The sequence below is a fragment of the Hippopotamus amphibius genome, chromosome 5, assembly GCF_030028045.1.
Source record: "Hippopotamus amphibius kiboko isolate mHipAmp2 chromosome 5, mHipAmp2.hap2, whole genome shotgun sequence".
Lineage (NCBI taxonomy): Eukaryota > Metazoa > Chordata > Mammalia > Artiodactyla > Hippopotamidae > Hippopotamus > Hippopotamus amphibius.
Genome location: NC_080190.1, coordinates 147,211,260 through 147,224,241, shown reverse-complemented (window position 1 = coordinate 147,224,241; position 12,982 = coordinate 147,211,260).

The following is a 12,982-nucleotide window of genomic DNA, read 5'->3' as shown; positions in this document are numbered from 1 at the left end:
AATGAAGAAGGTAAAATGGAACCATGATAAAAAGACATTTAAACAAGCAAAAAAATAAGAAAAAGAGAATAAAAAATAAATAGAAATAAGAGAAAACATATCCTAAGAAGGTAGACTTCAAACCACATATATTGATATTTTTATGTCATCTAAGTATCCCAGTTAAAATCAGAAAATGATATATTGAAAAGAGATTAAATATCTATCTGTTGCTTACAATAAACCCACTCTATATAAATACAGATAGATTAAAATTAAAAGGATGGATAACCTTATTGCTTACATAGAATAGAGAAGAAATCTCAATGATTTAAGTTCCTACCTCAAAATGCAGAAAAAAGATCAAAATAAACTCAAAGTCAGAAAATAAAGATGAGTAGAAATTAATGAAATTTAAAATAAACAAAAGTAGAGAAAATTAATTACACAAAAAGCTTGTTCTTGAAAGAATTAACAAAATTGATAAACCTCCAGCAAGACTGACAAACATTAAAATAAAAGAGAGTGAAGACACAGCCTTGTATTAGGAAAAGACACAGGATATCACAACAAATTCTGCTGCCGTTAAATGGATAATAAGGAAATACCATGAAAATTTTCATCTCATAAGTTTAACAACTTGGAAGAAATAGACCAAAATTGCTCAGATCATCAAAATTCAATCAAGATGAAATAGATGACCTAGTCTTGTAAGTAGTACCTGAAGTTGATTTTTGTTTATAAAAAGCTCTTCAAGTAGAAATCACCAATGTTATTTCACTGAAAAACTTTGTGAAACATTTTAAAAAGTAACACCAAGTTTACAAATTTTTTTTCCAGAAAACAATACTAATTACTTCCCAACTCATTTTATAGACCCAGTATTACACTGACATCAAAGCCCAAACAAACAAATTGATAGAAGAAATTTTCATGTTTAGTTGGGGGAAGTCATTCTGACTTGTACATGATTTGGCTTTATGTTAACTTTATGTTAACTAGAACACCCTGTCTTGTGGCCTATCAAACATACATTGTATACTTTTCTAACTATTAAAGAGAAAGGTGCATTGTCCAGAAGTAAAGAAGGTTTGTTCTGAAGATAGAGATAAGTGCCTCCCTTCCTGGGACATTAATGTTAGTTAGTACTCCTTGGATGATAAGACTAACTTCTGAGGCACCAAGGGTGTTCTGACTTGCTGAGTGCATGCTAATCTGCCTTTTTCAAGACTTTGAAGGAATGTACCCCTGTTATGTTCGATGTTCTTTGTTGTGACAAGATATAAAACTGTGCTGAAAACCATGCTTCTGTAGAACAATTTCTTAGAGCTATGTGAGAGGCTGTCTCCTGGGCTATAGTCCTCAGTTTGGCTCAGATAAAACTCTTTTCTATTCCTATTATAGACTATTTATTATTTCTGATAATAAAACAATGTACAAAACAGAAAACTACAGAGCAATAGTTTTTATAAATTTAAGCACAGCTATCCTCAACAAAACATTAGAACCCCAAATTCAATAATGTATGAAAATAATTATACACCATAACAAATTGTGGGTATTACACTGATGTTACACTGATAACACAGCCAAAAGTATTGCAAAAAAAGAAAACTTCAGATCAATAGTTTTCATGATCATAGATGCAGTTGTAAAGCAAAATCTTAGCAAATCATATTAAAAATGTATCAAAAGCTTAATACATTATGATGCTTTGAGGTTTATCACTGTAATTCAGAATCATTAACATTTGAAAAATCAATCAATATAATTTACCATAAAATACAGTGTGTATGTAAGTTCGATAAAGTACATCTAAATTGGAAAGTAAGAAGTAAATCTTTTTTTGCAGATAACATAGTCAGTTACATAGAAAATCTTATAGAAAGAACAAAAATCTACTAGATCTTAAAAATGACTTTTGTAGTGTTTATTTCCTTCCCTTTATATTTTTCCTATGTATTAGAAAAACTTTACCTGAATAGGTAATTAATATAAGGTAAATTGTCATTAATCTGTTTCTAAAACACATTTCTAAATTTATATCCATGAATTAAATACAACAAACTTTTGTATATATTTCTGTATTTTTCTAGTTTAATCTTGTAATTTAACTTGAGCATTTTAATCTATATTTTATAGTTTCTAATTTCTATAATTTTGCTTTTATGAAAAGTCTCAGTTTTGCCTAGTGTAAGAAAAAGTCTTACATTATTTCTAAAGCATTAATTTCTACTGATGTCAAGATTCTTTAGTCAAAACTATTTGCTTTTTAAGCATATGAATTGAATTTAATGATAGCATTGTTAATATTTCAATTTAAATGGAAAATTGATGGCAGAGAAATCATTTGTAACCAATATCATAAATGTACAGCTGGCTTTTATTGTTAAGATAACCATTTAAATAAAGAATATCGCATTAAACTTAAGCGTGAAGGATGTTAAATGATCTCAGTTTCAGAAAGAGCAAAATGCTATGTTTGAAATTAAAATGTTGTGTTTTGAAAAGGTTAAATGAGCCATTTCTAAATGATTCTTAGAAGATATACAAGGAGGTTTCTAAAATAATTGAGAGTATTTTAAACAGTAAGTGAAAATTAATTTACCAAGTGCTATGTGATACAGGAAAGTGAAGAGGGGGCCTAATGATTTTGACTATTATTGATAAACTAGTAGGTTAATTTCTCATTTAATTTCAGAGTTGTCTCATTAATATCTTAATTAAATACATAATAGAATTTATGACGCATGATCAAGTTTTACATCGTTTTTCTACACACAATTTGAAAAACTGAGGAAGAAACATTCATTTGATATATGATCTAATAAGAATATCAGAGCATTTGAGAACTTGCCATTGGATCCTGTCCACATGCGCAGCAATATTTATTCTTTTCCTTGATGTTGCTTCTTGATTATTTGAGACATTGTAATCTCTAATTCACAACAATACAACCCTTAGAAGTTTTGAAAGAATATATTTTCCCTGAGGAACATGGAGATGAGGTTTCAGAGTCAGGCCAACTTCAAGTTGATTCCTCACCTCCATTACTTACTACCTGAATAAGCGTGGTAAAATTCACCACTTAATGTACAGGATTATCCAGTGCTAGCGACAACATTTACCTTAGAAGGAAAAAATGTCTTGTTTACTTTATCTTTTTTATAGTCTCCATTCCCTGGGACAGTACTAGTATAGTATTCATTACTTTCTGTGGTCTCCTGCAACTTCATGAGAGCTTTTGAAGTTTAAACCATAGTGCATGTATTGATGTAGAGGGAGCAGTTGATTTGAAGCAAGTAATTTTTTTGGGTTGACCACACTAACCTGAGCTCTCCAGAGAATATGAATAAAAATCAAGTAGACAATAAACATTATTGCCAAAACATTAGGAGAAATGCATATCCTGCCAATGATTTTGAGATTTAGAAGGCAGATGTGAGGCATAGGTTTCTCTTCTTGTGGAACAGTTATGCCTATATGCAGGATGCAGCAGGACTGCAGGACAACTTTGACTGTAAACTTGACAGAGAAGTTTTGCAGTTCTCTAGCCTTTGAGCACCTAGATTCAGCCACAAGGTGTAACCAAAATCCCCTTGTTTTTGCTACTCTAGTTTGTTTGATTATTTTTATAAGCTCTTCGATAACTCTGTAAAATTCATTTTTTAAAATACCTAGAATGGTTTTTATTTTCTTTTACTGAAATATAAGTCTAAAATGAGTCAAAGTGAATAAAAACACATTGCTGAACATATTTCCAAAAAGTAACTTGCATATGTTTAAATATGTTATTACCATAAAGTAAGAAGACAAAACTTTGTAATCAAGCAAACCTGAGTTATAATTCTGGTTCTATTAATTATTGTTCAGCCTTGAACACATTCTATAAGTTATTTAATCTTTGTCCTTACTATTCTAACTACATCTTTTAAAGAACAAAATGTTTGAATTTTAATAAGGTCAACTTAATTTTTTCTTTTATTGATCATACTTTAGTGATACATCTAAAAACTTATCAACATACCCAAGACTACCTAAATTTTCTATGTTTTCTTCTAAAAATCATATTTTACATTTTACATGAAGGCTGAAGGTCTCTGTTAATTTTTGTGAAAGATGTTAGGTATGTGTCTAGATTCTTTTTTTTTCCTTTTAAATGTAGGTAAATTCAATTGTCCCACCATCATTTGTTGGAAAGGCTATCCTTTCTCCATTGGTTTGTAATTGTGCCTTTGTCAAATAGAAGTAGACCAAATTTGTGTGAGTCTGTTTCTCGGATCTCTATTATGTTCCATTGATTGTTGTGTCTGTTCTTCTTCTAATACCACACAGTCTTGATTACAGAAGTTTTATGGTAAGTTGTGAAGTTGACTGGTCCTCCAAACTTACTTTTCTTTCTCAGTATTATGCTGGCTATTTTATATCTTTTGTTTCCATATAAACTTTGAATCATTTTGTCAATATCTGCAAAATAGCTTTCTGAGATTTTAATTGATATTGTATTGAATCTATAGCTCTATTTGGGAAGAATTTACATATTAATAATGTTAAGTTTATCAACCCATGAACCATGGAATATATTTCCATTTATTTATATTTTCTAATTTTTTATCTATGGTTTGTAGTTATCTTCATACCTATCCTAACTGTACTTGCTTAACTAGTTTCAGGAGTTCTACTTCAGGTGTTTTGCGTCACTCAAGTCTTTAGGATTTTCTTCATAAACAATCGTGCCATCTGCAAATAGAGACAGTTTGGGGCTTTTTTGTTTTTTGTTTTTGTTTGTTTGTTTTGCTTTCCAATCTGTATACATTATTTTTTTTTTCTTGTTGTATTTTCCTACCTATGAATTCCAGTTCAGTATTCAGTAGGAGTAGTGAGAGAAAACAGCCTGTTTTGTTAATGGTCTTTGGACGAAAGCACCTAGTTTCTCACCGTTAAGTCTGATGTTAAGTGTAAATGATGTTAAATGCTGATTTGAGGAAGTTTCCTCTATCCATAGTTCACAGATAATTTTTATCATATATGTTCTCTTAGTTTATTTGGGATTCTATAACAGAATACCATAGGCTGGGTGGCTTATAAACAGCAGAAATTTATTTCTCTCAATTCTGGTGGTTGGGAAATCTAAGATCAAGGTTCCAGTAGATTTGGTGTCTGGTGAGAGCTGGCTTCTTGTTCATAGATGGCCATCTTCTTGATGTGTCCTCAAATGGTGGAAATGGAAAGGGAGCTATTTGAAGTCTCTTTTGTAAGGGTACTAATCCCATTTATGAGGGCTTCACCTTCTTGAACAAATTACTTCCCAAAGGCCCTCTCTCCTGTAATATTACATTGGGGTTAGGGTTTCAACACATGCATTTTGGAGAGATATAAACAGTCAGTTCACAACAGAAGTCTTTGGGATTTTGTGGGGGGAAAAATATGTATATATTAACATGACCATATTTTTTTCTTGTTTAGTCCATTGAGGATTTCCTTGATTGAATTTCCCCTGTTGAACCAGCTTTGCAAACCTAGAATAAACTCTGCTTGGGCATGATGTATAACAATTTTTAAATATTGAGAATGTATATTTGCTAATATTTCATTGAATAGTCTTGCAGTTATGTTCATGGGAGATATCAGTCTTTAGTTTTCCTTCCTTGTGATGTCTGATTTTGTTATGAGGTTAATGGTGGTCTCATAGACTGTTAGTAAACTCTCCCTCTGCTTGTATATTCTGAGAGATATTACAGAGAGTGCATATAATTTCTTTCACAGCCATTTAGGAGAATTCACCAGTAAAACCATCTGGATCTCATGCTTTTATTTTTTTTTTTACATTTTAAAAAATATTTATCAATGATTTTGGTGGGATAGAGCTATTTTTCCTTGTGTGAGTTTTGGTAGTTTGCACCTTTCTAGAAATTGGTCTGTCACATCTAAATTATCAAATTTGTGGGCATAGAGTTTTTTGTAGTATTCCTTTATTATCCTTTTAATATCAGTTAGATCAGTAGTGACAACTCCTCTTTTCTTTTTAATATTGCTAATTTGTATCTTTCCTCCTTTTTCCCTGGTTATCTTGACTGGAGTTTTATAAATTTCATTGATCTTACTTTAGAAACATCTTGGTATTGTTAATTTTCTTCACTTTCTTCACTTTTTCCCTTTTTTCAATATTCTTGATTTTGGCTCTAGTTTTTAATTAATTTCTTTTCTCCTATTTCTTTTGGATTTAAATTACCCTTGTTCACTAGTTCTCTAGACTGGAATCTTAGGATAATCCACATTATCTTTGTAAATCTAAAAATTTCTGAATTTCTCAACACAGTTAGCCAGTAGGTTTCAGATAAGAGACTGTGTATTGACACATTAACAGTTAAAAGGAGAAAAATACATTTATTTTTATCAGCCTCTTTTCTCTTTGACATTTTTTTCTGCATACAACAATTTCCTTGTACTTTGGTTCATTACTTATTCTGGCATAGCAAAACCTTCATTAACTTAACTCAGAAAATATTTTTCTAATATTTTATCAAGAGGACATGGACTTCTAGAGCTTCCGTGGTAGCACAGTGGTGAAGAATCCACCTGCCAATGCAGGGGACACCACTTTGATCCCTGATCCGGGAAGATCCCACATGCCACTGAGCAACTAAGCCCGTATGCCACAGCTAATGAGTCTGCTTCACAAATTCTGAAGCCCACGTGCCTAGCGCCTGGGCTCTGAAACAAGAGAAGCCACCACAATGAGAAGCCTGCACAGCGCAAGGAAGATTAGTCCATGCTTACTGCAACTACAGAAAGCCTGTGCACAGCAACAAAGACCCAACTCAGCCAATAAATAAAAACAAATAAATAAATAAATTTATTAAAAAAAAGAGTACATGGACTTCCCTTCTCTTCATCTGTTTATCTTTCTTCTATAGCTCCAGTTTTCATTTGTCAGGTATTATTATTTCTGGGAATATCCCCCTAATCTCTTTATTTTTACTCTTGTTTTACAGTTTAATTTTATCCTTAAAAAATCCATGCATTCACTTCCAGCTTACTAAATCACTATTTATCTATGTCCATTAAGGTATGTAGGAAATCTATTGAGTTTAGGGTTTCATTTATCATATTTTACCTTTCCTGATCTCTGTTTCTATTTTGCACTCATAATTACCCATCTTATATTAATGGAAATGAAGCAACTTTTATCTTTTTTTTTAATATTAGCTGTGCTTATTTTAAACTCTTTATGACCTATTATCTTTGTTTAAGTATTGAAATGTCACTTGTTAATTTATTTTTTCTTCTTCCCTTTGTTGGTATTCATCAAATCAATGGTGATTCTATCTTAACATGTTCATATAAGTTACTGAGTTCCTTATTTCCTCATTATGGATACTGTATCTGTTGATCATAGCATCTCTCTAATAATTATTCAAGAAAGATAGTATGTGATTTGATTAGGCTTACCAGTGCTTCTGTTCTTGGAGATGCCAACCTGCCTCTCTGACTTCAGTGCTTACATAGTCTGTATGAAATGTCACTACTGATACACATCACTATAAATAGGGAATATGTAGAGATTGCATAATCATTGTGATAATAATGAGATTTCTACAACCACAGAGTTTTGATCCCTCAGGTTATCTTTGAAGATTGACCACATCACCTCAAGGGAATTGACAGTAATAGATACTATAGTAGATAATACTGGGCTTACAACTTTTTCACACTTCTCCTCCTGTTTTCTCCAAAAGACTCTGGAAATCTTTTCTACTGATTTTGGCCCTTATTTTCTCCCAATATTTTATGTAATCACTTCTATCTTTCAGGGATTTCTCAAAAATTACTATAAATTGCTAACATGGTTTCTTGAATTCCAGAATGTACTTATTCTTAAAATATATTTTAATCCATTTAATGTAATTCAGGATTAGAGTGTGAGATGTTATACTTGTTTAGTTTGCCATTTTAAATTAGAGGTATTACATTATATATTACCTGTACAAAGAAAAATGAGATGGCTTTATGACAAATAATAGATTAAATAGAAAGCAATCCTAGTGCTTAAGGAGAACAGCTGTAAGTGTATTAGAATAACAAGGAGATAAATGTATGATGTTTTAGATCAGTTCCTAAATATTAGGAAGATATGACTGATGAAAAATTTTAAAGATACTTGTGTTTAAAAATGATAAGGCTTGGGATGAATCAAATAATGGCTTTCAGATTTCATGCATATTTACTTAGTATAAATTGACAAAAAGAAAATTGTTTTCATAAAGAGAATTAATTGATAATTTGGTATTAGACCATATTATATATGATCAAGGAAAATCTTTAAAAATAACCCTATAAAAGAAACAAATAAAAGTACAGAAAGGATTATCTGAAGCATCTACAATTCATTCATATATCTAAGTTACTGAGCAAAAGCCTGCCATATTTCCAAAACTTGGCTCTGAGCCAGTGAAGAATGTAAGTATAAGACATCAACTTTTCCTTTTAAAGTATTACATTGCCTGTTTGACACAGGCAAAGAATTCAATATTTAAAGCACAGTGTATTTTTCATAATAAATGTAGGCAAAAGGAGCTATGGGATTATAAAGATAGATCAAGTAGGAGGGACGTCTAACCAACCATGGTGCTTAGGTGGAGAATAAAAGTTTCTAAGAACACATAATTCTTGACAAAAACCTGTAGAGAAAAAGGATTCCCAGGACTATTTTTTTTTAGCTCTTTATTGGAATATAATTGGTTTACACAGTTGTGCCAGTTTTTGCTGTACAACAAAGTGAATCAGCTGTATTTATACATATATTCCCAGATCACTTCCCTTCTGCAACTCCTTCCCACCTTCCCTATCCTGGCACTCTGTCATCACCCATCATTGACTGGATCTCCCTGTATTATGCAGCAGATTCCCACTAACAATCTATTTTACTTTTGGTAGTGTATATATGTCAGTGCTATTCTCTCAATTCATCCCAGGTTCCCCTTTGCCCCACCTCCCCAGCCCACCCCGTGTTCTCAAGTCCATTCTCTAAATCTGCATTTTTATTCTTTCCCTGTCACTGGGTTCTTCAGTACCATTTTTTTAGATTCCATATATATGAGTTCGCATACTGTATTTGTTTTTCACTCTCTGGCTTACTTCACTCTGTATGACAGACTCTAAGTCCATCCACCTCACTACAAATAACTCAGTTTCATTCCTTTTTATGGCTGAGTACTATTCCATTGTATATATGTGCCACATCTTCTTTATCCATTCACCTGTTGATGGGCATTAGGTAGCCTTCATGTCCTGACTATTGTAAATAGTGTTGCTGTGAACATTGTGGTACATGCTTCTTTTTGGATTATAGTTTTTTCAGGGTATATGCCCAGGAGTGGGATTGCTGGGTCATGTGATAGTTCTATTTTTAGTTTTTTAAAGAACCTCCATACTGTTTTCCATAGTGGCTTTACAAATTTACATTCTGACCAACAGTGTAGAAGGGTTCCCTTTTCTCCGAATTGTCTCCAGGATTGATTAATGCTAGATTTTTTGAAGATGGCCATTCTGATCAATGTGAGGTGATACCTCATTGTGGCTTTGACTTGCATTTCTCTAATGATTAGTAGTGTTGAGCATCTTTTCATATGTTTGTTAGCTATCGGCAGGTTTTCTGTGGAGAACTGTCTATCTAGGACTTCTGCCCATTTGTGGATTGGGTTATTTGCTTTTTTGGTATTAAGCTGCATGAGCTGCATGTATATTTTGGAGATTAATCCTTTGTCATTTCTTCATTAGGAAATGTTTTCTCCCTTTCTGAGGGTTGTCTTTCTTGTCTTGTTTATGGTTTCTTTGGCTGTGCAAAAGCTTTTAAGTTCCAATAGGTCCCATTTGTTTATTTTTTATTTCCTTTATTCTAGGAGCTAAGTCCAAAAGGATCTTGCTTTGATGGATGTCATAGAGTGTTCCGCCTATGTTTTCCTCTAAGAATTTTATAGTGTCTGGCCTTACATGTAGGTCTTTAATCCATTTTGAGTTTATTTTTGTGTATGGTGTTAAGAAGTGTTCTAATTTCATACTTTTACATGTTGCTGTCCAATTTTCCCAAAACCACTTATTGAAGAGGCTGTCTTTTTTCCATTGTATATTCTTGCCTCTTTTGTCAAGGATAAGGTGCCCATATGTGCATGGGCTTATCTCTGGGCTCTCTATTTTGTTCCATTGATATATATTTGTGTTTTTATGCCAGTACCATATTGTCTTGATCACTGTGGCCTTGTAGTATAGTTGGAAGTCCGGGAGCCTGATTCCACCAGTTCCGTCTTTCCTTCTTAAGATTGCTTTGGCTATTCGGGTTCTTTTACATTTCTGTACAAATTATAAAATTTCTTGCTCTAGTTCTGTGAAAAATGCCATTTGTAATTTGATAGAAATTGTTTGGAATCTCTGCATTGCTTTGGGTAATATAGTCATTTTCACAATGTTGATTCTTCCAATCCAAGAGCATGGTATGTCCCTCCATCCTCTTGTATCATCTTTGGTTTCTTTCATCAGTGTCTATATGGTTTTCCGCATACAGGTCTTTTGCCTCCTTGGGCATGTTTATTCCTAGGTATTTTACTCTTTTTCTTGCAATGGTGAATGGAAGTGTTTCCTTAATTTCTCTTTTCTTCTCTTTCATTGTTAGTGTATGGGAATGCAAGAGATTTCTGTGCATTAATTTTGTATCCTGCTAATTTTAATAAATTCCTCGATTAGTGCTAGCACTTTTCTGGTAGCATCTTTAGGGTTTTCTATGTATAATATCATGTCATCTGCAAAAAGGGACAATTTTAACTTCTTCTTATCCATTTTCGATTCCTTTTATTTCATTTTCTTCTCTGATTGCTGTGGCTAACACTTCCAAAACTATGTTGGATAAGAGTGATGAGACTGGGCACCCTTGTCTTCTTCCTGTTCTTAGAGGGAATGCTTTCAGTTTTTCACCATTTAGAATGATGTTGGCTGTTGGTTTGTCATATATGGCTTTTATTATGTTGAGATAATTTCCTTCTATGCCCATTTTCTGGAGAGTTTTTATCATAAATGGATGTTGAATTATGTCAAAAGCTTTTCCCTGCATCTATTAAGATGATCACATGATTTTTTCCTTTAATTTGTTACTATGATATATCACATTGATTGATTTGTGTATATTGAAGAATCCTTGCATTGCAGGGATAAACCCCACTTGATCATGGGGTATGATCTTTTTAATGTGCTGTTGAATTCTGTTTGCTAGTATTTTGGTGAGGGTTTTTGAGTCTAAATTCATCAGTGATATTGGCCTGTAATTTTCTTATTTTGTGACATCTCTGCCTGGTTTTGGTATCAGGGTGATGGTGGCCTCATGGAATGAGTTTGGGAGTGTTCCTTCTTCTACCAAAATTTGGAAGAGTTTGAGAAGGATAGGTGTTAGCTCTTCACTAAGTGTTTGGTAGAATTCGCCTGTGAAGCCATCTGGCCCTGGGCTTTTGTTTGTTGGGAGATTTTTAATAACAGTCTCAATTTCCATGCTTGTTATTGATCTGTTCACATGTTCTATTTCTTCCTGGTTCAGTCTTGGAAGATAGTAATTTTCTAAGAATTTATCCATTTCTTCCAGGTTATTCACTTTATTGGCATATAGTTGCTTGTAGTATTCTTTCATAATCTTTTGTATTTCTGAAGTGTTGGTTGTTACTTCTCCTTTTTCATTTCTAATTCTGTTGATTTGCATCTTCTCCCTCTTTTTTCTGATGAGTCTGGCTAATGGTTTATCAATCTTGTTTATCTTCTCAAAGAACCAGCTTTTAGTTTCATTGATCTTTGCTAATGTTTCCCTCATTTATTTTTGGTTATTTCTGATCTGATCTTATCATTTCTTTCCTTCTGGTCACTTTAGGGTTTTTTGTTCTTTTTTAAATTATTTTAGGTGTAAGTTTAGGTTGTTTATTTGAGATTTTTCTTGTTACTTGAGTTAGGACTGTATTGCTATAAACTTCCCTCTTAGAACTGCTTTTGCTGCATCCCATAGATTTTAGGTCATTGTGTTTTCATTGTCATTTGTTTCTAGGTATTTTTTTTGATTTCCTCTGTCATTTCTTCCATGGTGTCTTGGTTGCTTAATAATGTATTATTTAGCCTCCCTGTTTTTGTATCTTTTACAGTTTTTTTTTTCCTGCGATTGATAGCTAGTCTTATGTCCTGTGGTCAAAGAAGATGCTTGATATGATTTTAATTTTGTTGCATTTACTGAGGCTGGATTTGTGACCCAAGATGTCTTCTACTATGGAGAATTGTCCGTTTGCACTTGAGAAGAAAATGTATTCTGTAGTTTTCAGATGGAATGTCCTATAAATATAAATTAAGTTGAGATGGCCTAATGTATTATTTAAGGCTTGTGTTTTTTTTTTGTTTTTTTTTTTTGTTTTTTTCTGTTAGGATGATCTGTCCCTTGTTACAATGGGGTGTAAAAGTCTCCTACTATTATTGTGTAACTGTCGATGTCCCCTTTGATGGCTGTTAGCATTTGCCTTATATATTGAGGTGCTCCTGTGTTGGGTGCATAGATATTTACAATTGTTATATGTTCTTCTTAAATGGATCCCTTGATCATTATGCAGTGTCCTTCCTTGTCTCTTGTAATAGTCTTTAAAGTCTAATTTGTCTGATATGAGTATTGCTACTCCAGCTTTCTTTTGACTTCCATTTGCATGGAATATCTTTTTCCATCCCCTTACTTTCAGTCTGTATGTGTCCCTAGCTCTGAAGTGGATTTCCTGTAGACAGAATATATAAGGGTCTTGTGTTTGTAGCCATTCAACCAGTCTGTGTCTTTTGGTTGGTGCATCTAATCCATTTACATTTAAAGTAATTATTGACATGTAGTCCTATTACCATCTTCTTAATTGTTTTGAGTTTGTTTTTGTAGGTCTTTTCCTTCTCTTGTGTTTCCTGACTAGAGAATTTCCTTTAATAATTGTTGTAAGGCTGCTTTCGT